This window comes from Neopelma chrysocephalum, unplaced genomic scaffold (assembly GCF_003984885.1).
Source record: "Neopelma chrysocephalum unplaced genomic scaffold, ASM398488v2 Primary Assembly neopelma1_66, whole genome shotgun sequence".
Lineage (NCBI taxonomy): Eukaryota > Metazoa > Chordata > Aves > Passeriformes > Pipridae > Neopelma > Neopelma chrysocephalum.
The window spans coordinates 6,342,640-6,368,315 of record NW_020897725.1 but is presented as its reverse complement, the minus strand read 5'-3'; the positions used below and the strand labels follow the sequence as shown (position 1 = coordinate 6,368,315).

The 25,676-nt window shown below is 40.1% G+C and overlaps 1 long non-coding RNA gene across 1 annotated transcript; it reads right to left on the bottom strand.

Annotated features, from left to right (window-relative positions):
- Positions 1–209: 209 nt before the first annotated feature.
- LOC113968198 lies at positions 210–25,676 on the bottom strand. Its single transcript, XR_003534413.1, has 3 exons — positions 25,583–25,676; positions 7,115–7,303; positions 210–319 (listed from the first exon to the last, which is right to left on the bottom strand). It is a non-coding gene; the product is annotated as an uncharacterized LOC113968198 (long non-coding RNA).

Genomic DNA, 25,676 nt, shown 5'->3' with positions numbered 1-25,676 from the left:
GGACAGCTCCATGGGGTTGCCAGCCAGGCCTTGCCCAGCTCCTGCCCAAGGCACTGTGCTTAGGACAGCATTCCCATCTGGCTTTCTCGGCTCCAGACCCCCTCTGTGTTGGGGCCTTTGGGAAATGCACCACTTCAGATTGCTCCTCCCTGATCCTTCACCTCCACTGTTGTTGTTCTTTTGTTTTCCAAGCGCTACATGGAGAAATGTCTGTCTTCCATAAGTCACCACACACACATGTTGTGGCTCCTGCTGCAGAGGTTCACCTTCTTTTCCAGAGCTGCTGACTGTGTACTCCAGCCCTGATTTGAAGACATAACTAAGCAAGCAAAAAGAAAGAATGAATAAAGATCCTTTATTTCATTATTGCCATGTATCCCTTCATCTCTTGCCATGGTTTTTTAGTGTTTGAGTGCATATTGCTTGAGACAGGCAGTATTATGTACTTGCCTGTTGGGTATCATCCCCTTTCTTAGCAGTTTTCCCAGTCCCCCTAATCCTGTTATTAATCCATAGTAGAAAAGACAGCAAGCTTTACTATAAGTTACATACTCAGTAAAAACAATTCTAGAATGTTAAAGTAGTAAAATACATTAAAAGTATCTCTGATCAGATGCTAGAAATTTGTCCTAGGAATTGATATTCTTTATTTCTCTGCATTTGAATATTAGTTTCTGCTCTGAAGCTGTTCTTAGCTATTACTTCTTATAATAGAAGTTTAAGAGCTATTTTTTCAAAGAAAAACGTGTCTGCTAAAACAGGTGGGAAGCTGGAACACCCTGACAGCTGGTGCAGCTCATTTTTTCAATTACCAGACAGCAGCTCAGAAATGGTGTGCCTGATTGAGAGGGAGAAATGCAAATGATTGTGATATTTTGTGTGGAGCACATGGAATAGCACATGCTACCATCAGAGCAGCTTCTCTGACCTCAGCCATGCTTTGTGTTAGACAGCTGTAAAGGTAAGAAATAAAATGCAGATCCAGTGTTAATTTTTAACCTCATTAATGAAAATTTTTCCCATTGAAATGACAAATTAAATAGCAGCTGTACATATAGAGCCTTGCCCTATATGCCGTTTTTTATAGCTAATGAAAATTGATTATACTCAACTTTTTTCCCCTTATGAGGTGATGGGTGGCTGTATGCAGGGAGTTTGTACCACTGAAAGGAAAGATCTGGCTATTCTAATTCAATATATGCACAGCAAAGGCTTTGCGGGACTCTTTCTCTCAGATATTTAGTAACATTTGGATTGTAATTGTAGAACCCCTGAGTTACAAAGTGAAATAACAAAAGGCAAGGCAAATTCCTTCAACTTGGGGCTCAACATTAATTTTTACCATTTGTGCTACTTGTTTTGTGAAAGACAAAAGTGGAGAGAATCAGAATTTTACTGGAAACTAGATATACCACTAGCAGAAAACGTGGTCTTCCTGAGAAACCCTGCCTCGTAGAGGAAATCCCATCTGTGGAAACACCAGTCTTCCTGTCACTACCGAGCCTGCCAGAGCCTGCCTCTGCTTCTCAGTAGAACGATGTTCAGCATTTCCAGTCTTGAGGTTCGCACTGTAATTCCCAGTCTCCCTGAACTCCAGTGTCAGTACAAAGCCTTGGCAGAAAAAATTGCAGTGGAAAAGCTCTATTTTCTGAAGTCACATACAGGACAATCCTGCCCCTGGTTCCCTTGTCTTCTGCATATAGTCCCAAATGGGAAAGAATGATTTTCTGTTTTTATCTGAAACAACACACTTCTCAAGATGATTTTAGTCTTCAGAAGAGCTGATCTGGGAGATATATGTTCACAGACAACATGTGGGAGACAAAAGGAGAGAGAATGCAGAATTACACTGGAAACTAGACCTGCCATGGCAGAAAATGTGATCTTCCTGGAAGATCCTCCCTAGTTGAAGAGGATATCAAGGTGATATCAAAATCTACCACTGGCTTTGATTACAGCCATATCAAATATTTGTGCTCGAACCTGATCCGCACAAACTCTGCTCAGCCCCACCTTCCACTGTAATGTTGGTGTTTAATAAATATTCATGAAAACTGTAATTCCAGTTTTGATCAACACTAGTTTCCCATAAAAGCCACCGAAACTTGTGATTTAAATGTAAAAGCAGCATAATAATATTAACTCCTTTAGACTTTGAATAAATAAAACTCTCAATATATTTACAGGTATGAAGATCAAAGAAAAAACTCATGCACATCCTTATGAATCAAAGAGAGAAGTTTTGCACAGCTTGGAAGATAAACTCGTCTGTGATAGGGGAACTTCATATCCCAAAGCAAAATTTAATTTCAGCCTGTTTGTTTGGTTGATTGTGTTAACAACTGAAAAAGCCCCTGCAGTACAGACACTTGAAAGTGTATTTCCAGCCAGCATTGTGATGCTTGGTGTCTTGGCCAGAAGATGGCAAGCGTGTTTTGTGGGAAAAAGGAAGTGTGCCAGGCAGACAGGCGTTCTGGTGTTGTAAGAATCAAATAATTCACAGTCAAGACTAGAAACGTTAACATTATTTACATGATCCCTGTAATGGTTGAACTGTAAGACAACAAAAGAGGAAAAACCTGCAGTAACTTACAGCTGCATCTGCACATGGGGAGGGAGGAAGTGCTCAGGAGGCAAAACCCTCTGACCCCACTGGCATCACTTATGTGGGATATGATCCTGAGTGACACAACACAGTGCCATCCTTGCACCTGTGCTGCCCCCACATTTGGTGTCTGGCTGTGTAAGAGCAGTTCTGAAACAGACACAGAGAAATCCCCCATGAACAGTACCCAGCATCTCCTCCCAGCTCTCGGCTTTCTGACCCACCATCCTCTCTCACAAAGGGCAGGAGATGTCTTTTCTTGCCTTGTGAAATGACAGCAAATTACAATCTGCTGTTAATTATTTGCTTTGCTCTGCTACTATTTCCTTCTTGCCTTCCATACCTTTGGCACAGGGAGGGGAACGGACTGGCATGCAGTGAATTTAGATACTGCTTTACAGCCTGACACTTCTCCCTTTCAGCTACCAAAGACTGGCAATTCCTGAATCCTTTCCAGAATGGCAAGCAGTCCTTTTACTTTCTTAGAAGTAAAATAATTCTGCCTGGTGTTTCAGCCATCGGTAACTGGATAAAGCTCTTAGTTTCTCAACTCATTTTTTGAGTTGGCTGGAAGTGCAGATTTAAGAAAGCAAAGTACCTGCTTCCAATAGGGGCTGAACATTCAGTTTCTACGAAGTTCCTATCACTTACCTGCCATTCCCCAGTGTGGAAATACTCTGCATTCATAGAGAAGACTAAGCTGAAGGAATACACATATTCCTTAGGGGAAAATGTCACGATGCTCATAATATTTCTGAACTTATGGGAGATCGTGTCATAGTTCTGGACCAGGGCTGCAAGTGTGACTTTCTAGACCAAGGAGCCTTCCTGTAGTTGTTTAGTAAAGTACTCTGCTGTAGTAGGGAGCTGAATTGCTGGCAGTGATTTTCATTTGTAGGCTTTAACTGATCTTTCAGACATCCTGGGCACAGGTCACTGGTTCCCCTAAGGGTCGGGGCTGAGATCTTGAACTTAATTACATTTTGTAATGGCAGCTGTAATAGGGAGCAAAGGACAGAGTTGTGAAGAGATGGGGCAATTATTAGACATTTCTCAAAGATTTTGTGGTCAGACCTGTATCGCTCTGATCTGGCTGCGCTGTCACAGATGATTAATTTGATTAATTGTAGATGTACATTTTCAACAGGAGATTCAAAGGCACAAAACATTTCCCACTGCTGTGAACTGTTTTGGGGTTGGATTTGGGGGCCTCAGACAACATTTCACTTGCATCCTGCACACACTAAGCCACTGTGGTGGCTGTGAGCAGTGGCACAGAATGAGCAGTTTGAGTATTCCTGATGCTTGAATTGGAATCGTTGGACCAGGTCATGAGGGCTACATTCACTTACCGACCAGACAGAGAATGGGTCCCCTGTAAAAGGTTCTGTTTTCCATCATTGCACAGGGTGGGCTCAAACATTAATGCTGCCCAAACACTCCAATCACTTTGGACGCAGTTGGACTCAATGATCTTAGAGGTCTTTTGCAACCTTAATGACTCTATGGTTCTATGACTTTGCTTGCAGTGGAGCTAAGGAATGGGAAAGAATTTTTTGGAAAGAAGGCTCATGCAAACAAAATAGAACATACCACAAAAAGGGGAAAGGGTTTTTTTCCCATGCATTCCCATTATGGCTAACACTTTTATTAACCTGATTTCCATATGCATATTCTGAGCAGCCAGGAATGTCACAAATGAGGAATGAAACAGAAATTTTAGATATATCACTAGTCAAAAGTGTGTGAGGAAATGATACAGGAAAGATAAATTTCTTCTGCTTATTTGAAAATACAGCAGCTTTACAAGAAGTTTCAAATATTCCTGCCAAGGAAGAAGGCATTACCCCCTCATCTCCATTACTTCGTTTAAGGAAAGATTTATTTCTTTTAGTTATAAGCATTGCAGCCTTCAAACCAAAACATATTCATATACAAGTTGATTTTTTTGAGGAAAAAGTGCACAGTAGGGATCACATTTTCTGCATTACCTTTGACAGCAGGAAAAAAACAGATGACATAATATCCAGAAAAGGATTATTCAATTAGGTATTACAGAAAGCTTTCCATCTCCAAAGGTGGTTCAGCACAGTGCTGAGCTTCCTAGTGATTTGTGGAAATTTCACCATTGAGGGGTTTTCTAATAGCATAGTAGAGAAATAGCTATGAATACTGATTTTAATACCTTGCATCACTGTGTTGGTTTACTGAACATTCATAATTAATATCTATATAGTAAATGATGAAGTGTTTCTAACTTATGTATTGTGCCATCATGACATGCTCTGTTCTGTTCTATTCTAATCTATTTAAGTGCACAGCATTGTTGCATGGTGCATTGAATTGGAAAAGGCATCCTGCTGGAAAAAAATGTGGAAGGAAAAAAATATTTTCCTTCTCCTGGCTGGGGCATTTCCTCTGTCCAGCTCAGTGTTTACACACAAGCCATGTGCCAGGACTGCTTTTGAAGAAATATTCCTGGAATTGCACCCTCAGTTTTCCCCAGTCTGGCATGACAATTCCTACAAAAGGATTTATTTATACTGTGTTCTCCTTTCTGAGAGCCAAATTTTTGGCCCCTACACAGAGCCTTGTTAAGCAGGATTCACTTCCTGCTACTCAATGCTGTGAGAAACCTTTTCAAAGTTGTGACGGATGATTCCAGGAGCAGCTTTGGCTCCTGAACACCCCCTCCTACTATTCCCAGGTGTTTTGGCCAGGGTGTCCCAGTGCTGCTGTATGAGTCACGCTCTCTCTGCTCAACCACCTCTGAAATCCTTCCAGGAAGAGATAATGTGGAGGGCTTACACTGGCTTTAGCAAGATTTGGGTCAGTCTATCTGGGTAAACTTTCTTGATCTGTTTGAACCAATGGAATTCTTTGCTGCTGGTGAAATGGGTGGTTCCTTATTTTATCCTTGGCCTCCCTTCATCCCAGCATGGAGTTCATGTAGCTACTGTGTGGCTACACGGTGAACCAGACTATGGACTGAGCATCCTTCTCCCCCACACTGGCTCCAAGATTACTTTCCTGATTTACTTTACCCCTTGAACACATGATTGCAACTGCTGGTCTGAGGAAGCAGATGGGAATCACACGCCAGAAACAGGGGTAAGGACAGATCCACCTCATTTAACAGTGGTGGACATCCTTTGAAAACTTGTCTACACTGTTTTTCATAATCAATGTCCCAAAAACTTGCAGTTCACATATGGTAAAGACTGTAACTGTAGGATCTAACAGCTTCAGTAGCTTTTCCATTATGTCGTGGGAGTCAGGATTGGACTTTTTAACAAAAGCAAAATATTGAAATAAACCCAGCCCCAACCCTGAAAACCCCCATTAATACCTTTTGGTGAGGCTCTTCACATGAAAAAAACATGGTCTGACTGGCTCATACTCTTAACCACACATGCCTGTGGTGATGGTGGGAGGGAGGAGAAAGCCATGAAAAAAGCTTAGTAGAACAGATTTCGGAGTAATGCATCTGACTATCCAGGGCTGAGTGGCCCATCCTATTATTATTCTCTCTCTTGCAGCACTTTGTTTGCATTTTTTTTTCCCTTTAAGCCTGTTTAAGAAGAGCAGCTGTCATGACAGGAATGTTTTTCTTCTTGTGTTGGAGAGACAACAGCTGTAAGAATTAGAAATGTGCCACTGGAAAATGATTCCTAGGTATGTGTGTTTATGAACTTTGCATATTCCAAACCCAAATTAATCTCTAGAAAATACAAAGTAATTGTAGCCATTGCCCAAAGTCTGTTATACAGGGATCACCTATAGTGTTGGTATCATTTCATCTTTGTTCAGCATTCTTAGAGCATTTTAAACCACCCATTCCTGTTCCCACCTAGTTATGTTGCCAGATTTAATCAATATTCCATTTCTGTCAAGATTTTTGTCTCAGCAACTGGCATAATACACTGTTTTTACCTTTTCATCTTTTAGATTTTGCGTATTGGAATAACATCCATAATTTATATAATGGAATAACATTTAGCCATAAGGACAAATTATCAGCTATTGTCAGATTGTTGAGCTCAGTGGAATTAAGGAAACCAACTGAGTCCATGAAATGAGGAAGGTTTCTACAGAGCTGGCATTATTTCTGTTTAATGACACAAAAATCAAGCAGAGGTGTCTAAATCTAAATGTTTTTCTTCAGCTCTTGGGAGAAAATGGTAAGAACTACAGCCTTGTTTCTTCTACTGTAACAGCAGGCATTTCATTAATAACAGCAATTTGTATAAATTCTAGCAATACTGTGGCATGCACTGCACGGTCTGCAATCAGTGCACATTCAGTTCATTTCAGATGGAAGCTTCCTGGGGGTGATCTCACCTCAGTCAATGAAAATTGACTGAACTGAGGGATAGGATTTAGAGCTCTTTTGTTTGAAATTAAGCCTGACAGGACTTTATGTTTCTAATATAAACATCATAGAGACAGATGACAAGCATTACTTAAGTGAGACAGAAATATGTGCTTAAGAGAAGATGATTTTCTTACCTGTGGTAGTTCTGAGCCTTCAGTGCTCATGCTGTCCAATGGAAATTCCACAGCTTTCAACAGATTCCTTCGTTTTCTGAAAAATCTCCTACTACAAGTCCTCCTTCTCCTGTTGTGTTCTGCAGTCTGTCATCCACCACTGACACCCATCCTGGTCATCATTCCAGTCACTATCAAATCTTAACAGCTCTTTTAAAGGAAGGAATTAAAAATATACATGCATTATACCATATAAAACAATCAGATTTGAAAGCATTTTCCTCTGTAGCTCCCATATTTCCGTGTGCTCTTTCTCCATTACACTTAATATAACTACACTTTTAAAATATATGGAGTGCAATACATGCAAACTTCAATGAAATCCAAGATACACATTGTGAGCTCTCTGACAGTTACAACAGCCAGTGGAGCAGGGAATTACAGGTCATCTAAACCTGGCTGGGATAAAAGTGTTAACCAGTAGCACATAGAGAACATTCCTGGGTTGGACTAGGGGGATTAAACAACATGAGCTGATTATGCTAATTTTCTTCATCTCCTAATGTCTTTGGATTGCTTCACTGAAGTTGAAAGAAAAATTCCCAGTGATTTATGCGGAGAGATATTTTACCCTTCATTTCCCAGAAAGATGTCTGCTTTATGTGGTAAATACACTAAGTATCTGCACAGGATAAGTATGAATTTGTTCTCTGCTCAACCAAACACTCTGTGTGCAAGAACTCAGAATACAACAGTAAATGCTGTGTTCCACAGGGCTGGGTTTGCCTTTAATCAGCCCCTGCAAAGTTCAATATACTGTTACTTTTTAGCACCACATACCTGGCAGCTTTTCACTATGATGTGAGAGAAGCAAAGTGAGTCATTTACTCACTTTGACTGCACAATTTCTCATTCAGCCTGTTTTCAAACTCATCTACTTTTCACATTATTTAAGCAATTAACCCTATGAAACCTCTTGTTCTCATTTTTCTGTCCCCAAAAAGTAATATTCCACCAGACAAGTCCACTAAATTCCCGTTCTGGGACACATTATCACCTCTGCAACCATGTACACAGAGGTGGTTGGAGCAAGGACCAATTTGCTGTTCCTAAATGTCCCCCACTTCCATGTGTGCTTAGACATCATTAGAGATGATAAATAAGGTAACAAAATAAGCTGAACTGTAACCAGGAAGAGAAAGAAAACCTCCTTCCTTAGCTATTAGCTGCTTTTTACCATCCTCTTCAATCTTCACTTACGTAAAACTGGAAGATTAGCTTAAGCAAGCAGTTGCAGCAAGAGATGGGAGCCAGCAGATTTTTAGAATTAATTTATCCCATAATGGGCTATTGAAAGCAAATGCTTAGCTTCTCCTAATCATTTTAAGAATGCTCCCATAGCTGAGTGCAATGTATGACATCTTAGTCCCTTGAAGTAATGAGAATTTTGCAACTAAATTCACCGGAGAAGGATTTTGTATTAATGTCTCCCTGCATTGCTACCACTTGTTTTGCCTGCTGGAGCCAGCTCTGACAAGGTTGTTCTCCTGGGGGAGGATGGGAGGGTTGCAGCTGCAGCTCTGACTCTTGATGGTGCAGTGTGGTTCCATGTCACTTGATGAACACGAGCCTTCAGAGCCTTCCTCCTCTTCTCCAGACCAGTGTAATGGCTGCACACAGATCTGTGTCAGGGGAGGTTTAGGTTGGATATTAGGAAAAGGTTCTTCACCCAGAGGGTGGCTGAGCACTGGAACAGGCTCCCCATGGAAATGGTCATAGCTTCAAACCTGACAAGAGTTCAAGAAGCGTTTGGACAATTGTCTTGGGCCCATAGTGTGATTCTTGGGGCTGTCCTGTGCAGGGTCAGGAGTTGGACTCAATGATCCTTGTGGGTCACTTCCAACTCAGGATAACCTGTGGTTCTAATGCCTCTCGCACATCATCTTCGTTAACTTGTCAGGTTTTGCAAAAACTAAGTTGGCTGAGGCTTGTTGACATGAGAGAAAACCAAACCCCTGCTGAGGCTTTACTTGCTTTTAAAATAAAGCCAAGGCCGTGGAACATGCCCAGTGGCTCCCAAGTGGCAGCAGAGCTCTGTGGCACAGTGACCTGCAGCTGCACCAGCTGTTTGGGCTTTGGAGGCTGGTGATAGAAGCAGACCTGAGTTGTGTCATTAGCTGTGTCCACACTGGTCTGTGGCTTCTGAAGAGTGGAGTCATCAGTCTGCACTGGTCAGCTTTAGATATGCCCCACACAAGCTTCTGCATCTTCTTAGTCCTTGCCCAGGCTCTTTATCTCAGCTACTGCAGGCTGGGCCTGAGGTCTGAAAGACCTCTGGCTGGAATCCTCCTTGATCCTGTATTTCCACTGCCCATCCAGCATCACAACAGAAGTAATTGTATGCAACAGCCTCAGCCTCCTGAGATGACTGAACAAAAGAGGTTGATCATTCTTCGCTGTAACATGTGGCTGATCTTAACCGTGAATAAAATTTTTACAGAGGATCACCTGGCAGCTTCATCTGTGCCACAGATATTATCCTGTCTAATGTACCATATTCCTACTTAAAGAAAAACTACTTAAACCACTTCAAGTAGTAAGAATAAATTTGCATAAAATCCCACATTTTTTGTTTTTAAACTATATGAGTTGCTAATATGATATCACTGACTTTAAAACAAGCTTCATGGCAGATAATAGAAGATATTTAGAGTAAATTAATTTAGTATGGGATATTTCTGTCAGACAAGCAGGAAAACATTCCACCAGTTTAGAATCTCTAAAACTGAATGTCCAGAGCAAAAGCTGAGAAAACTGCTTTCTTCTTTCTCCACAAGGGTGTCCTAAAAACTAACAGGAACTATGACAAAACTGAACAGTCTCATTTTCACATATAACCAAAATTTGTCTTCTGGGTTTGAATTCAGCTGAGGTATTAATGAATATCTTCATATCATCAAAAACTAAGCCTGAAAAACTGCATTTTAGTGGGATCTTCCTGATTCTGATGAGAGAATACAAAATAAATTTGGCAAAGACAGTCCAACATTAGAATATATTCAGAGCAAGGAAATTTAGAGGGCAGCAAGTTTGAATCCCTCCCCACAGTACAAAAGCTTCCGAGTTTCATAATAATTAACCAAATCTTCATAAAGGTATACCATTCCTTTCAGCCTACAATACACAGCAAAATTAAGAATGTTCGAAGACAGTTAATGGCAAAGGTACCAGGAACCTTCACAGGAAAAATATTGACAGTAGGTTTCACTCCCCCTCACCATCTTTCCTCCTCCAGAACTGACAAAAATAACATGAAATGTTAAGCACAACATCAATATAATTCAAGGGTGATTTGCTGTTCCTAAAATATTTGTAGCCACATAAACCACCAGTTTACATATTATTGCCCGCACATGTGTCTGGCTGACCATGCAGGCAAGCCAAAAGATATTTCTAAATCCAGCTGTTTCTCTTGATGCTGCAGGTCACAAGTGTCAGTGGAGTGGGTCATCCGAGAAAAGCCCTGGTGTGCTGGTGGGGTTGCTTCTTTAGGTGCAATACTGAGGCTTGAATTGTGGGAATGAAAAGACACAAAGTAATTGGCAAAGTCAGTGAATGTAGGAAGAACGGGGAAAGGAAGCTAATGGAGCTTCCTGCAAGGTTGTGAAGTTGGGAATGAGAAATGTTATATTAATGAAGATGATGGTGAAAAGGAAGTGCTCCAAAAAAGGAAGAAACAAATGACACCCAGTTTAGAAAGTGTGGGTGGGAGGAAGAACAGTGATACCATTAGTCACAGATAAAAAAAGTGAGGGGACAAGACTGTTAAGAAAGATGCTGAGTTCAAACACTGTGTTTATGCAGTTGCCTAAAGACAGTCAGTGAAAGAATCTTCTTGCGTGTCAAGGAGAGATAATTATCTTCATTCATGAACTTCAGAGGTTTCAGAAAAAAGTTTCCCTATCATTTACAGATGCAAGATGGAGTTATATAGCAGGAACAGATGAATTTGGGATAATTTTACAGACAGTTTTGAGCTTTCACTCTTTTAGCTCCTTTAGCAATATCAACATGCACAAGCATTTGCTCCTTGTAAAATAATGTAGATTTCTCCCACATCTGTTGAGGATATGATCTTCCAAACTTCATGGTCTACAAATCACCATCACATGACTACATAAAAATAACCCAGTGGAAAATCTCTATTAGAGTGAAGAGCACTTGTTCGTCGTCCCAAAATCTCCATTATTATCACAGGCATAACATATATCAGGTAAAGTAAATGGGGAAGAGGGGAATTTCCAAACTTTCATCAAAAGACCTGTCTTTGTGTGTCACTGTAAGGCACGTTGCACCCTTTTTATTTGTGTTTTATTTGCGTTGTATTATTGTGTTTATATGTGAATACATATTTTCTTTGGACAGGGTTGACAGCTTTTAAGATCGTGATTTTCCTGTACTGAAGACCACTTACAGAAGTTGCTCCTCCTTTGCCTGTATCTGTCTTGTATGGGATTTATTGTGTATACTCCCCAATGGAAACCATAAGGACCCTAAAAATGAATGAAATTATTAAATCATATTGTTCTCTGTCACCCTTTACCCAAAGCTCTGCTTTCCCTTGCTAGGCTCTGCATGCTAGAGCTGCCCTTCATCAGCTTCACAAGGAGCTGTGCTGCCCCAGGTTTGAGGAAAGCCCCACTGAGTTTAGTTGGGTGTCTGCCAGGAGATGAGCTTTAGATCTAAATTAAATAACCAGCTGAGAGGGGTGATTTCAGCAAAGAGGTAGAGATCACCTTGCTAATGAGACCTCATTTAGCATGAGCAGAGAATGTCTGTGTGGCCAGAACAAATCTGACCCTCTCTAAGGATGGTAGAAAAGACTGTGAGTTGATCAAAACGAGATACTGTACGTTTGTGCTTAACATCTCTGTTTGTTGCTAAAGAGAGGTGGTGGCCTCTAGAGAACTCTGTATAGAATGATGGCAAAGCTGAGATCTCATGGTAGATGTAATTGCTACTATTAGTTTTCTAAAACCTACTGCACACTGGGCAGATGCTTTCTCAATTTTAAACTCAGTTGGGGATATTGTGTAGACAAAGCTTTAGTGCCTTATAAGCCATTTTTAGAAGCCTTTCAAGCCAATTCAGGCTGCTTGGCACATGACCTGCAGTGGGACTTCAGTGGCTGTAAAAGCAAGATTAGCTTGTCCCAGTCTGGGCTACATGCCCATGTGTCCGATCACACAACAAGGTAGCCTGCATCACACATCGTGATGCAAATCTACAGCTGAGCGCTTTGGCTTCTGGGAGGGCTGCCCCTACACAGCAGCTGCAGCTGGTAAAGAGCTCCCAGATGCAGCTGGCAAACAGACCACAGCACCCAGCTGGGATCAGGGAGCAGGAGTGAGCAGATGCGGCTGCACAGGAAGCTCCCGACCTGGAAGTATCACAGCATAGGATGGTGAAAAGGGAATCAAATGAGTAAGTCTCACATGCAGTGCATGAGACTGGGCAGGTCTTAAATCAGTGATTCATTGTTAGGTGTTTTCACTGCTTGTAAAATAAAGTGAAAGCACCTCCTTCTAGAAAGAATTAATTCACTGGTTTTTATCTGCCCCTTTGGAAATATAAATTGCTATATGAATGTGTTACCAGAATAGCAGGAGAAAAATTTACCTGTGACTTTTTGATTGCTGTGTATTCTACCATTTCATAGTAGTTTGGTATCAAGGTTATTGACAGGATGATCAGTGCCAGACTTTTGTGGCACTAAGCTCTTCGGTTCAGGGCCTTATTCCCTTATTCCCTCACAACATTGCAGCTGCTGCAGCAATCAGACCTCTGCAGAGATTTTGAACCAGTAACACAAATACAAAAAACAGTGCTTGTAATTTAATCCACACAGATGATTAAGTATTACACACTCATGAATGTGTTTATGTTGTCCCATACTTCAGCCTTTTTACCCATTTGGCATTAATTTTATACTTCTGTGTAACTGAATCCGTACAGAATATCTTTCCATATACTGAGCCAAGTTCTTTGATTGCTAAGTCTGCTATTGAGCAATTCCCTTCCTGATAATTTCCTGAGAATACGATGGACAAAGAGAAGTTTCATTCAGATCTTCCAAAACAAGACAGAACACACCCAGAGGTAAAGTGCATGCACAAGTAGAATTCAAAACGAGTTCTGTAACATATTTTAGGCATATTTCATAATCTGTATGAGAAAACGCAAATTTCTGGATAATCATGGCTGGTTATGCTTCAGTTGCACAGACCTCTCGAAAAAGCCCATGGAGATTTCATTAGATCTGTCCTAGATCTGTATTTTACAGCAAATGGACACAGAAATCTATTAAGATGGAAAGTTTAATTATCTACACAGTTTGGAAATCTGGCATAGTTTGTTCAAAGCACTTGTAGAAAGCTTAATTTATTTGACTATAAACAACAAATAGAGTTGTAAAGTCAAAATTGGCACATGGCACCAGGTGACTCTGTAAGTACCTCTGAGCTTTACATTTACATTAAATGTAAATTAGAGTACACATACACCTAAATTTCCAGTGTCTCAGCTGCTATCTGATATTCAGATGTGCTGAGAATCCCCCTAATGGCATTTAAGTTGATGAGGACTGTAACACTAAGCAAACCTAAAAGCAAGCTGTTTCAAGGTCTCCCTGCCATTTAGTAAAACTCCAGTCTGGGCAATCATTAATAGTTTTAATGATTCTCATGATGACAGTAGAGAGGAGCTTTTGAGTTTATACAACAGTCTTTATTTTTTTTTGGTCATTTTATGTAAGTTTCTCATCATTGTAATTGTGAGAAAAACCTTGAAAACACTGACAGAATGTACTTTACGAGCCCCAAACTCCCCAAGAATAATAAAAAGGGAACATAACCTAAAAGGTATTTTGTAAAGACGAAGCAGTACAAATTTGTAAGGAAATCTCTACAGACTTAGGTGCAGTCTGTAGGCTCATTTTAAAGTGTCCAATGTCTTCCTTATAGTGCATGTAAGCAAGAGCTATAGCTATGTGGGAAACGAGACAGAACTGGCATAAAAAACAATAGAACTATTTTGATGCTAATTCTCTGAAGCTATTCCCAGTTTACAGATGTGTTAACAAATTGCTTTTCTTGTACTCTATCTCCAAAATCCACTGTCTGTATTTATAGATGTCTCTGGCCAAGCACTCTTTGGTAATGAAACTACCCAGCCAGAGAAGCAACAACTACAACTTTCTGTGCTGTGGAAAACTAAAGGCAATCACCATTGGGAATCCAAAATTCTTCACACCCATTTTGTGGTATCTGATATACACGGTCTATTTAATAAAAAATGGTCTTGTTTATTACTAGACCTCAGATTGCATATTGTAAAAAAGTCATCTCACATCCTGGTTTTATGGGTTATGTGCCATGCTAAACAGCCAAGTTTCAAATATCCAGTTCCTTTGTTTCTGTGCCTTGGGAAGTATTTATTTAAAAGAGAGTAGAGTAAGCTTATAGAATTGCAAAGAGGAAGAATTAGTAGACACAATGAACACAAGTGAACACACGGTGCACTTTTTGTCACAGATATTGAGGAGTTGGTTCTTTCTCCTCATATAATAACAAAATTAACTTGCGTATGGGAGAGACAGAAATCTGGAAAAACTGTGTTGCAGTGGCTGGTATTACCACTGCTATGTCACTGATCATTTATTTGGCTTGTAGCAATGCCAAGAGCAAAACTTCTGCTCATGATTCCACTTGTATTTCTAACTGGCATTGCAATCTCCAGTTTGGAGGCTGCTTCTCTGGAGAACACCATATCCCTAATATGTCTACAGATGAACATTTGCCTCCAGTCCTTAACATCGTGTCTCCATTACCACCTGCATTTGTCAAGCACAATGTGCTTTGAAACCCTCCACAAGGAGTAATTTTGTAAACCACTTAAAAATTACATTTGTGACTGGCAATACAACAGAAAATAACAATGCCTGGTATCAACAAATAGCTCCTCTGGTGCATCATGACTAGCAACTTCTAGAAAAGTAGTTGTTTCTCTGTCAGTTGCAGTTCATATGCAAAGGCCTATTAGTTTTGGGGCTTTTTTCTGCCCAAAATACATAGTATTGAGAAAAATATCAGTTGTTCTTCAGATAATAATTTTTACTGGTGAGACTAGTTTATATGCTGGATTAATTTGAGAGTAAAGAGTATAAAACAATGGGATAAATATGGATGAAGTTAGTCTGGACTGTGGGATTTACCTTCTGACACATGTCTGGTAGAAGATGTAGGATCCCTTGTTCTGCACCAATCACTAGACCAGCTGAGATTCCTCGCACTGACCTCATGTCCTGTTGTCCTTTGGGTTTATTTCCTGCTGGAGAGCAAGCACTGCTGACCAGAGTAGGTTTAAAATCTACCCAGGAATTGCACTGATAAAAGCAGAGTAAGTAGAAGTAAAGCGGCATCTGAGGATAAGGTAGTGCATCTGGGCTTTAAAGGTAGTTTTGAGTAAGCCTCATCTGCTAAGGTTTATGAATCTGGAAGTTAAGCATTTAAGTCATAGTCATTCCCAGTTCACTTTGCAGTCTGTGCTGACAACCAGGCACAAGTAGAGGGTGGTTAAAGTCATCACTGGACAGTCCTCTAAGCTAAGCCAAATAAATTGCCTTCCAGAGGTGTCTGTATCCCTCCCTGTCTATACTGGAAGGCCAGATGCCTACACACAGAAACCTACACTGTAAATGACATCATGGATATCTGAAAAGTTATATGTCTAAATCTGAGCTGGTTGCTCTACTCTCTCTTTATAGTCCACGGAAAACTGAAGTTCAGGCAGTAAAGCCCAGGAGGGAAACTGCAGATCAGCAGGACACTGGTACGAAATATACACGGGTGGCACAGGGTCAAAACTGTAAAAGTTTATGTTGCTGCTCCAGACCACGTAGGCTCCAGGGAGTAGAAGGCAAACTTCCAAGAAGCAGCAAGAGGCCAATGCCTGGCAGAGATCACTGAGGTCTGGGCAATACTGAAGTAGAGTGATAAAATAAAATCAATAGCTTCTTGGATTACACAGTTGTAAAGAAACCAGGCAGGACAGACTCTGTCCTTGCTACGGGCAAGCAGTCTTAGATGTTGAGGAGCATTGTTAGGGGCAAAGATTTTTAACTTAATATCTTTATCTCTTGTAGTTGTGCAAGCATATAAAAAGACAGTGGAATAAACAAACAAATAAAAATAGAAATATAAACTTGCGATTCATTTTGCTGCTAAAGCAAGGCTATAAACTGAATGGTTATGGAGCATTACATTGGGTGATAGAAGTGTCATAACTCCACTGAGCCTCTTTACCTCCAGGCACCTAAAAGTTTGGCTCAAACCCTCTGTTTGTTTATCAAATACAAATATCTGTGTAACACACAAATCCCTATAAAGGCAATTTATTCCATCCCCATCTGTTATTTATTTTCACAGAAAAATCTTTTTGAAAAGAATTCCTGTATGGCATTTAAGTACCTGAGGAAAACAGGTCAATAAATCAATAAACATACTTTCAGTGATTTGAACACCTTGTAAGCCTCCTCCCCCCCATTTTGTACATTTATTCATCCCCTATTTGTAAAGAAGTTAACTCTAAGGGTCTGTGCTGTAGACTGAAAGCAAAAGAGAAAAACAAGAGTAGGATAATGGCCTGTGGTTTTGGTAATTAATAGACTCAAGGTTGATCTGTTGTTTTATTTAAAAAGATCAGAGCAATGAACAATTCAGCCACCCTCAAAAATGGCACTGCTCTGTCTGAGAGAACACGGGTCAGTGTATTCAGACTACATTCTTCCATGGGTGACCAAGATGTGGAAAAATTAAAATGAAATATAAACTCTTTAAAAGCAAGGTAACTCCTTGGATTTTACAAGTGAGATATAGACAAGTATACACAAGTGGAGTGGCAACACTTCTCCTTTATTAACAGGACTATTTGCTTGTGTATCCACTCTAACATCTTCCAAAGAAATGGCTTAGGATGCGAGAGAGACCAGAAACACTGGTTCTGACACTGTTGATGCAGCCTGTTGTCCCTCTAGTTCACAAATCTCACCTCTGACAATGATTGCTATCTGACCTTTGCATGAATATAAGAAACCCACATCAGGTAAGTATGGAATAACCTCCTCTCCATAGAAAGAGGCTCATGACGTTTGGCTTCACTCCTGACTCATAGTGTTCATTCTCCTTTCCAACCTTTTCACATTTAATTTTCATAACCATTCTGCTAAGTGTCATACTTTGTTCTGACTCTTCTTTCTCTCAGAGCATTTTCTTAAGGGCCCGCACAGGACAGATTCCATACCCTGCATCTTGTTTTATAGTAGCACTCCCAGCAACAGGGGAAAAAGAGGTGAGGACATCAAGAGAATACAGGGAATGGAGCCAAGATACACTGCCCAGAATCTTATACTTTGCTACAGTGAATACTGACAGTTTTCTGCCCTTGCCTGTGAGATTAGGAGGAGATTTCCATCTGTCAGCTGTTCAGGTCTCCTGGACAAGGCTGGTATATCCAAAGTTTGGGAAGAAAACCATGTTCCTTCTTTTGTTTATTTTAAAAATATACTAAAAATTGTTACAATTATCACCTAAAATACTAAAACATAACAGATACTAACTTTTGCAGAACACATGCTAATATTATAAAATATGTGCAACAGTCATTCCTTGCCTGTAACAGCTGAATATCAGCTTCACTGGGTCCTTTGGAATTAGAGCCAAGGCAAGGCTTCAACCTCACTCCAGGTGATACTGCTCTGTTTACCCACCAGGTACAGCAAATACTCTCAGGCGTAGCAGTGAACCTTCAGTGACAGTGAAGCAGCACATCAGGCTCTGTCTCTGTATCCAGACAGCTACACATGACTATTAAGATTGTTTCTAGTTTGATACAAAATGATGTTCAGGAAGGAGCTCAGGCTGCAGTATGGACTGAGCCATTGCAAAGCAGTGGCTTTTGCTCATCACAGGTTTATTTTGCATTTGCAGCCGGTTTTCTGGTGGTGAAGGAGTTTCTCTTTACAAACAAACCCTTTGCCTCCTCTCATATCCAATTAGATAGCAGGTTGAATACAATATTAGAAACAGTCAGCTGGAGTTACTCATCATTATTTACCTGCACAGGAGTCAGTCATGCAGGCATAACACACATTCTTTTCTGTGAATGGCCAGTTACTATAAAAACTATAAAAGTTTTCTACCTTGTAACTCTTATTCTTATGAAGTTATTTTCTTTTTGCTAAAGGAAAGAGGAATCAAGACTTTCGAAATTTTTATCTTCGTTCATCCATATAGAAATTAAGCAGTTACTTAAAAACAAAACCACAACGACATAAAAACATGTTAAAAACCACCATTCGGTGTGATGGTGGATTTAGCATCTGACAGTCACTTGCACACTTGCAAGATGATTATATCTCTGTAGTTATTATGAACTGCCTGTAGCTTTTTCTTCCCATTGCTGAATGAAATACTAGTGTAAACTATCATCGGGATCTTAAACACCACCTGTTTCTGCTCCTTTTTTTCATCTTTCTGTGATTGTACATATCCCTATTTATATTTATATATACTCTATAAACAATTAAATAAATATTGTATGCAATAGAACTTTTGAAGATCTCACTGGAACAGTGCAAGCATTCTGAAATTTAAATAAATAGTAATTAAAAATTCATTGCCACTGTCAGAATGAATTACTCCTGCAGTTAAATCTGCACAGCAGCTATTCAATAGGAAAGTTCTAAATGTGGATTCTAATCTATTCTGAGCATTGGTAATTTCTTTTTTAATTTGAGGGGACATACACATTTGACCCCATTCAGAAAACAGGTTGTTCATTTGTTTAGATGACTCTCAAGCTTCCAGACAATGATGATACAAATAATTTCACAGTAACATGTTGGATTTTTTTTGGCAGCTCACACCTGTTTGTTTCCTTCTTGAAAACTATCTATGTGTTAGAATCAGTTAATTGAATGGCATCCTAATTTGTATTCACAGAACTCATAATGTGATTTTTAAAATGGAATTTTCAAAGATGGTTTGAGGCTACGAAATTTTACAAGTATCGAGAGGACCCATCACATTATCATGGTGTATAATCAGATTTGCTTTTGTATAACAAGGCAGCTTCAAAGAGCAACAGTGCCCTGAGCTGGAGGACCATGACTGTGAGAATGATCAACTCCCAGTTGATCCTGAAAATGTGGAGGATCTTCTGCTCCAGCTGGATTCCTACAAATCTATGGGGCCTGATGGGATTCATCCCAGAATCCTAAAAGAACTGGTTAATGCCATTGCAAAACCTCTCTTGATGATTTTGGAGCGACCTTGGGAATCCAGAGAAGTCCCAGCTGACTGGAAGCTGGTGAACATTGTCCTGATTTGCAAGAAGGAGGACCCCGGAAACTACAGGCCTGTCAGTCTCACATCAGTGCCTGATAAAGTTATGGAAAAGATTATTCTGGGAGGTATTGAAAAACACCTGAAAGGCAATGCTGTCATTGGTCACAGCCAGCAGGGCTTCGTGAGGGGAAAGTCCTGCTTATCCAACCTGATTTCCTTTTATGACAAGGTAACCCACCTAGGTGATCAAGGGAAGCCAGCTGATGTAATCTTTTTGGATTTCAGTAAAGGTCTCCACACTGCCTCTCACAGGATCCTTCTGGACAAAATGTCCAGCCCACAGCTGGATAAACACATCATGCTGTGGGTGAGCAATTGGCTCACGGGTCAAGCACAGAGGGTAATAGTGACTGAGGTAACATCAGACTGGGAATCTGTCACTAGTGGGGTTCCACAGGGCTCCATCTTGGGCCCTGTGCTCTTCAGCATCTTCATAAATGACTTGGACACAGGACTGGAAGGGATATGATGGACTCCATGATCCTTGTGGGTCCTTCCAACTCAGCATATTCTGTGATTCTGTAATTATCAAGAAATTAGTAAACAGAGATCAAAAATCTTGTACTGAGGACCTCAGCACAAGCTATTTAACCTGTTATGGTTACTTCTGGAATAAGAGGGGACCAGCAAGTAGCAACAATGGACTGGGGAAAGCCTCCAAAAAGCAGCCATGGGCCCATCTAAAGTAATAGATTGGATACAGCCAGGCTGAATATGTTAACAGGGTAGACTCCTAAACAGAAAGTGAGAAAGAGAAAAGCAACTGATGAAGAGGAAAAACAAAGAAGACAAAGGAAACTATGATGACAAACTGCCTGAAAACCTCTGGTGAGAAGTAACAAAGCTCTTGTTCATGACCTCTTTCACTGAATGTGTAAACAGGCTAAACAACAGCTTGGGCTGCCCTTTTGATGGTATTTCACTCTTATCTCCTGTGACTAATTAGCTTTGCTCAATAGAGGTAAACAGGATCAAGGGGCAGCAGGGATAACGGTGATGGCAATGTGCTATAAGGCATAAGGGAACCGCTGATCAGCAAGATGGGGTTGCTAAAGGTCATCTCATCCGTTTTACACCACAAAGTGGTGGATGTCTCCAAGGTCCTAACCCAGCTCGTTCTAACCTTTGAGGCCTTTATCTTTCTTCAATGCTTCAAAGGAAAGGCAAAGGTACAATATCCTTGGCATGATATGCTACCCCAGTGCTTAGATGAAGGATGTTCAAGTACCACCTGATGTCAGTCTCAGCTCTACACTGATGTGGGAGACCCTCTTTACAGTGGAAATTCCCAAAGATAATTTCAGACCACCTACTTCTTTTTTTGAGAGAGAGATATAATAGAAAACTGCTAAGTTGGCCTAATAAATGTAAACTGTATATAAGTGCTTTTCTCTGACATGCCCTACCCTCTTTGGAATATCTATCTTCTTTCATACATTCCCCCTGATACATTTTAATGCAGTTCACTAGAACAGTTCAGGCCTCTTACTTTATCCAATTTATTAACACAATCATTTTTTATAACTCAAAGGATGTACTGATCTTTACTCTTTTCCAAGTAGAACACAAATACTGGAGAACAAAGGGCAAAGATTTCCATCATGTTTAGTGTGAAGAATTTCAGGAGTCATTTGAAGAAATCTTGTGCATCCATATATTATAAACGTGGGAGGAATTACAGTAAACACCTACTTTTGGTTCTTCTAAGTCTAAAGAAGAGCTAAGAGCTTGTCTAACCTAAGACTGAACTTAATTATTCTATGAAACAGATCCCACCTTTTAAAAAAATAACCTTTAGAAAGTTGTTCCACTTTTTAATTATTTTCCCTGCTAAAATTTTGTATAGTACTCTGATTCTGCCTACTTTCCTTATCAAAATTGCCATACATTGATATACATTGATGGCTGTATAATTTTGTTGTGTGCTGAAAATGCTCTTTTATAAATCAAGTTACTTAGAGACTGTGTTTATGTTAAACTCACAAACTTCCAGTTAATAAAGAGAATAAATTGATCTTTGGAGTCTCTTACTAACAAGCATTTTTCCACACCTTTAATAACTCTCACAGCCTTTTTTGAGCTCCATGCAATTTATGTCAGACTGAGCTCACTGTAGCTGGATACAATATTGTAAAAGCATTTACCCTGAAAGACAGAAAACCTGTGACTTCACATCTGGTAATTGATAACCCCATATTTATAATGCCAAAAAACATATGATCCCTTTCAGGCATAGTGCTCCAGAGGGAGTTTACTTCAGCGATTGTCTGCCATGATCCCCATCTTTGTTTAAACCACACAATGTGCCTGTCTGCTTCCTGAATGTTAAAAACATGGAATGATTTACACGAGCAAGATGAGCAGCAGAAAAGGCCTTGACGCTGTGTAAGCACTGCTCAGCAACAACTAAAACATCCCTGTGTTATCAACACTGTTTTCAGCACAAATCTCAAACACAGCCCCATGCCAGCTACTGTGAAGAACTTTAACTCTGTCCCCACCAAAGCCAGTAGAGTCCTAGGCCAAAAACTGTCTTGAAATAATTTATAAGTGTTTATCAATATAATAATGCATATGATGTTACAAAGCTACACAAGGAGGGAAATGGTGATGGTCAGAAAGATCCTCTGTTTGTACTCGGTCTCCTACAACTTCCCAAGATGGGAGAGCGACTTTTTACACAGGCAGATTGTGACAAGACAAGGGGGAGTGGTTTTAAACTAAAAGAGGAGAGATTTAGATGAGATATTAGGAAGAAGTTCTTTTCTCAGAGGGTGGTCGGGCGTGGGAACAGGTTGCCCAGAGAAGCTGTGGATGCCCCATCCCTGAAAGTGTTCAAGGTCAGGTTGGATGGGGCCTTAGTGAATGGCATCTCTGCTCATGGCAATGGGCTTGGAATGAGATGATCTTTAAGGTTCCTTCACCCTAAACCATTCTATCATTCTATGACTATGATTCTAAGATTACTGTAAGCTCTTATTTTATTCCTAAATGACAAGATCTTACTCATTTTTGTTTTATTTCAATAAATAATGATAATTTAACCTCCTCATTTTGTCTTATATTCATATTTTAGACTGTAGATAGAATTTTGAATTTTAGCAGGTGGTGAATATATTCCAGGGCTCCTTTTTAGAGTGAGCATTGTGTTTCCACAGAGAATGCTCTATGGATTCCTCCACCTGCCAGCACACAAACAATTGTAGGGTCAGCCCCTAGTTAGGCTAGCAGGATCAGAAGGGTCACTTTTTTTTCAGAAACATGAGGCAAAAGAGAAGTAGCTTGTCCCTGCCTCTCTGGGACAATCTTCAAGTCTGCTACAAATTTTGACCAGCATAGGTCAAAATAAAGTACTTAATATAAAAATATAGTACTTAACTGGTAAAACATAAACTGTGCAAAGTTGCAATTTATGGTATCAAACAATTATCAACCTTTAAATCTTGCTCCTGCCTTAGCTATCAATACCTACCTTTGCACTGGGCAGAGAAATCACACTATTCCCTTAATAAAAAGTTCATAATGAATAATATTCTACTGCTCTAACACATAAGAATATAGGTATTAAATGTACACCCAATATTTATATGGGATGATGGCTGCAAAGTGTTTCCTGCCAATCTCCACAAAAAGATTTGTCTCTCAGCTCTGCAGTCCCTAAAAGGCCTTGTAGAAATTCTCTTCTAGATGGTTGGCATTTTTCTGCTTATTTCTACATAAACTTTCTTCCAGCTTTTAGGGCTGAACATTGCCAAATTTTCTGTGTAACATCTTGAACAATTTCCTCCTAGCCCTGTCAGTTGGTGTTTAAACCAGCTTTATTAGGTTAGTCACTCATAAAACAAATCACATTAGGAGGAAATCAACCTATCAGCAAAAAACTTGAGAAAATAAAGGGAAGCTTCTGCATTTTTCAGAAGATTGTGAGAAATATGTATTTCAGCAGGTTCTCAAGCTCTGCTGGAGTGTCAGGGACTAATGAAAGTTACTCTACACCACCTCCTGAACAGAGCTAAATAGACAGTCTGATTAATTAAAGTGTCAGTTTAGCCAATGGCTTCAATTTCACTTTTTCACAAAATAAAAGTTCCAACAAAGAACTATGGAGAAAACTATTAGGTTATTTAGTTCATTTCCTGTCCTTGCAGAATAGTCCCTCCAATTATATTTTCATTCCAATTTGTTCAATGCAGTTTAAAGGCTTGGAAAAGCATAAGCCACAGGTGTTGCCCACAGAAGGGTTTACAGTCTGGTACACCCTGATCTCTACCTTGATACACAAGTAATGACTTTTATTTTCATAATAGTATTATATCATGTCTACTTAAATCATGTCCTTGCACCTCTCTATACAGTTGATACTCCTACACATCAAATGCCAAAAGGCTACATAAGAAAATCCCTGTTCGTTGCCTTTTAGTGTCTGAAAACACCTGCTGTGTTTTGAGTCACATCAAAACACCCCAAGAATAATCCAAATGCAGTCAAGTTTGCAATGGCTGTACAGTGTGGCTGGCATGGGCTCTGTGGGAGGAAAGAGAGAAAGTCTCCTTTCTTGCCAGGCACTAGTGTTCCTTCTTTGCTTTGTCTTTGTAGTCAGGTGCAATGCAGCTGTGTGAATGTAAAATCAAATATAATATATAATACAAACAATCAGAAATATGTCAAATTGAGGTATCAAAGGTTGGGCCTCTGTAAAGTTTGTTTTTCCCCTATTTTTTAGGTGTGTTTTTTCAGGTGTTTGGTAGTCCCATTGCATGCCCTGCCTTTGTGCATGGAAGCGATGCATTTTTATTGAAAAAGCAATCCGATTACCAAGATTTTAACAGCATCTTTGAACAGTTCTGTGAACTCTGTTATTACAGATCTCTGGGATTGAAAACTACTACTCACAGCCACAGTGCCCCTGAAGAGTAGCAGAAGATACCACTTTTTCAATAAAGTGCCTGGGAAGATAAGCACAGTTCTGAGCACCATCAAAGGCTTGGTGACTCTGTATGAGGAGTATGCACTGGAAGAAAGAGAGACAGAACTGTACAAAATCTCTCCTCTCAGAAGCAGGCTCTATTAGGGGCATGGCAAAAACACATTGAACTGGAAATAGTAGCTAACGCTCATCTATCTCCAGTATTTCACTGGCAGGGTGAGAAATATAACATCATATATCCAGGCCTTTATGACTTATTTTCTGCATTTCTGCACTCACTTTCTGCTCCCTCTCTACAGTACACATACTTTATGTAAATACCCATAATACTGAAACATAGTCTGGATAAGACACCTCTGTTTATCATGAGATCTTTGCCTTTATACTATATAATCCATCTGCAGCAGTGGAACTGGGGAAAAAACTCTGCTTTTCATGTGAAGTTAAAGTTTTCCATTTGCCTCCCTCCAAGAAGGCAGCAGACCCGCCCTGGCTGAAGAAACCAGCTGGATGGACATCCAGAAGTCTGGTAACTTTGGCATTAAAGAGCTGAAGATACAGCAATATATTTTGAGTGCCTCCAGAAGTTGCTTACCTTAGTGTTAAATGAGCCAGGCATGTAATGAGCCGGGCATATAATATGGTCCCTTGTGGTTATTTAGGTTCTTTGCAGCCTAATTACAAAATCTAATACAATTTGAATACAATGTTTTGACAAAGCAGCAAAGGATTGTGGACTGACACCCGTGGATGGTACATGTACCAGTAAAGCCAAGTGAGGTTTAAAACCAAACCTGGGGTTTTAAAGCATCCTCCGTTCCCTCAAGACATGAACTGTGTTCTGAACATGTTTATTTATTATTTTTTTAAAATAACTGTTCCGTATGGATCAGGCACAATACCTGCAATTAATTAGAAAGGACACAAACGCTATATGCAGGCAAAGCATACTTAAACCTAAAACTAGCTGATGCAACACCGCAACACTCTGAGGCAAGGGGCGGAAAAATGGGAAAGACGAGCAAAATCTCGTTTGTGTTACTCCGCTGAGCTGCTAGAGCTGGCGCTGAGAAGCCTTACAGGTGGGCTTACAGGTACCTGAACAAGAGATGTAACGAGCAGGGTTCGTGAGGCAGCCCCGCTGGGTCCGGGGCTCTGAGGGCAGCCGCCGCCACTCCGCCGCCGCCTCCCC